We start from the raw sequence: 3,464 nt of genomic DNA, 5'->3' as shown, positions 1-3,464 counted from the left end.
CAGAGTCTATAATGTAATTAATATCCATTCCACAATACAATCTCGTTAATGTTGGAATACGTTTTCAGATCAGTCAGATCTGATACCCGGAGCAGCGGAAGTTTAAAAATTTTTCTTTTCTAATATGGAACGATTCCATATCATGGGTATCAAATCCTTACGATTAAAATAAACAAGTAAAATAATAATAACAATTATAATTTTACCTCTTCAAGCTATGGCTTGATTAATGGACTCCAACAGATTAAATCTGCTCTTGTTGTAAATCCCAGAAACTGATGACTTGCTCGATCAACTCCTGAATTAGGTCCACGAATAGAAAACAGAAACCCTCAGATTGATTGCACTAGAAATCAATCAGATGTTTTATCGAAGAGATTTACAGATTTGATCTGTCAATTCAGAATGTAATTTTTCAGAAAAATCACAGAACGAATTCTCTAAAAGGGAGAAGGAATTCGAAAATTCCAACTTAGAATAATATGAGATTTTCGAAAATTGCAAGATAAGCAATGTTGTGTTTTTCGAAAATCCCTATGTGTGATATACATAATTTTTGTACTGGATTAAATTATATGTCTAATAAGACACTAACTCCTTAGGGCCCATTAGTCATAATTTAAGCCCAACAAGCCAAACCTGTTATTATAGAAATTAATATAAAATTCATCATGACTCCGATTGATAAACTAATTTCACCAATGTGCATAGAAACCATTTCTGCACCTTTTAAAGTCAAGATAATTTTTCTGAATCCGAATTCAGTGATTTCCAAAAATGCCCATCCCTATGTCATTTTAGGAAATTCCACTCTCTTTACTTAAGAAGTCCAACTTCTCTTTCTCTAAAATTAACTCTTTATTAACTATCTCAACGAGGATTAGTAATCCATTACTTGTGTAACCCTCAATGGTTCAGGGATATAGCTAGCCGTGGGCTCACAACTCCTTGTGACTCGGAACAACAATTTCCGACTTACCCATCGGATCATGGTAAGAGCGCCTAGCAACATCGTCCCATGATTCCCTAGGTATCACTGATAGTTCCTGCAAGAATGATAGGAGTCGTTTTTGTGCATTATTTTGCATGTTTTTTGTTTGTTTTGCATTCGTTTCGTTTACGTTGTGTCTGTTCCTTACCATTCTTGTTCTGTTTTTTTGTTTTATTGTGTTTGTAGTCACTCCTCTGGTTTATTTATTTATACTGCTGAAAATCACTAGGAAATGCTGATTTATAGTGAGAAGACATTGCACGCATGTGGCCGTGAGGAAAGAAAGAGAAGGACTTTATATTTCTGGAAAATGACAAGGCGCTCGGGCGGCACTTTTCTACCGCCCGAGCGCACTCCCGTTTGAAGAAAAACCCTCGAGGTAGAGTGCAGGCACCCGGGCGGCTCTTTTCTACCGCTCGGGCGCCTGCACGTAATTTTGGGAAATATTTTATTTCGGGTAATTGGTTTGACGAGGACTCTTGGGCCATATAAATAGGATGTTATTAAACGGTTTTGAGGGTTGGACACACGCACAGACATAGGAGGAGGCGGCTCTGAATATTGAAGATTTCTCATCTCCGTTGGGAGTTTTTCTCTTTATCTTTTCTGAATTTTTATGTTAAACATTTTTTTAGATTGAATTTTGTAATGACGTTCAGTAGCTAAACTTTTATTTTGTTGGAATCAAGGGGATCCGAACCCCGAAACACTGTAGTGTATTGAGATTTGATTTATGTTTATAATTGATTTTATCATGTGTTTTTCTCTATATTGATGATTAGCTACCCTTAACGTAGATTCGTAAATTGTGAATTGCTGTCGAGAGATAGGTTCATAATTAGGACGAATGATAGAATCCATGGACTTAAAATATGCATAGAGATATGATATTTAGTACATGTTGATAGCCATAGACCATCAGGTTGAAAGCTGTAGAATTCATAGAACGCAAAGCAATCGGTCGTGATAAATAATTAGAGAGATTTAATTGTTTCACTGATTTTATTAGTTTGGCATAACCTCGAGAGAGAGTGTCAATGTTACAGGGATTTTTGTCAAACTTATGCGCATTAATTAAGTTCCAATCGTCAAGTTCAATTAGGGGGAAGGTGAACCGAAATTCCAACAAAATCTTTTCAAATTGTTATTTCTTTTAGTGGTGCAAATTGGTTTCGTGGTTGTGAAATTTAGATTTATTTACATTGAGTTCTTAGTGTTAAATGTTAGATAGAATCCAAAATCAAATTTTCGATACTTTGTGTAGTTAAAAATCAAAGAAACAAATTATTATTATTTGGTCCATGAGGACGATACTCGTACTCAGTACATCTTATTATAACTTGAATCATGCACTTGCGATTATTTCGATTGGAATTGAGAGATTTTTAGAGCAAATTTAAGTGTTAGTATTCCGTCGATCAAGTTTTTGGCGCCGTTGCCGGGGACTATTGAGATTTTAATTTGTTTTATTTGGTTTTTCTCTATTACAATTTTAATCACTCTTTTCCATCTGTGAACTGCAGGATTCTCTTACAGTGCATGCGACACTCATCTGAAGAACTAGTGCCTTTTGATCCAGAAATCGAGAGAACTTTTCACAGAAGAAGAAGGCAACAACAAGAAGAAATGGAAGAAGAACAAGAACAAGAACAACCAGTTTACAGATCCATGATGGATCTCGCCTTACCGAACATCGAAAGTTCTAGACCAAGAATCATCAGGCCAACTGTAGCGACAAATCACTTTGAGATAAAACCTGCTATTCTTCAAATGATTCAGAACACACTTCAATTTGGCGGGACTATCTTTGATGAACCATATGTGCACCTCACAAATATTTTGGAAATTTGTGATACATTCAAGATACAAGGAGTTTCTGATGACGCTATTCATTTGCGTTTATTCCCTTTTTCACTACGAGATAAGGCGAAAGCATGGCTGAAAAATTTACCTGCAGGTTCCATCAAGACTTGGGATGATCTGGCGAAATCTTTCCTCACCAAATACTTTCCACCATCTAAGTCAATGAAACTAAGAGCTGACATCACAACTTTTTCCCAAGGAGAACAGGAAACATTTTATGAAGCATGGAAGCGCTACAAAGATCTATTGAGGAGATGTCCACACCACCAATTACCAGACGGTCTTGTGGTACAAACTTTTTATTATGGTCTTTCTCACTCTAATCGTACCATGTTAGATGCAGCTGCAGGTGGAAATTTACTGCGAAAATCATCAGAGGATGGTTATGAATTAATTGAGGAAATGGCATCTAGTAGCTATCACCCTTTATCTGAAAGGAGTGCAGCCCGGAAATCTAATGGGATTCATCAGGTTGATGCATTCACATCAGTGGCCGCTCAACTTGAAGTCATGAACAAGAGAATTGAGGAACTGAGTATAGGAAACTCTGTGATGCGAGTTCAAGAAGTGTGGTGTGAAAAATGTGGTGCAAAACATTTCATGAAAGACT

The 3,464-nt window shown here is 36.5% G+C and overlaps 1 non-coding gene across 1 annotated transcript; it reads right to left on the bottom strand.

Annotated features, from left to right (window-relative positions):
* Positions 1-3,019: 3,019 nt before the first annotated feature.
* Positions 3,020-3,126, bottom strand: LOC140870073 (small nucleolar RNA R71). Its single transcript, XR_012147055.1, has one exon. It is a non-coding gene; the product is annotated as a small nucleolar RNA R71 (small nucleolar RNA).
* Between the last annotated feature and the right edge of the window lie 338 nt (positions 3,127-3,464).

The sequence above is a fragment of the Henckelia pumila genome, chromosome 4, assembly GCF_033568475.1.
Source record: "Henckelia pumila isolate YLH828 chromosome 4, ASM3356847v2, whole genome shotgun sequence".
Classification (NCBI taxonomy): domain Eukaryota; kingdom Viridiplantae; phylum Streptophyta; class Magnoliopsida; order Lamiales; family Gesneriaceae; genus Henckelia; species Henckelia pumila.
The sequence above is the reverse complement of the archived record's forward strand: the minus strand, read 5'-3'. Positions and strand labels throughout refer to the sequence as shown.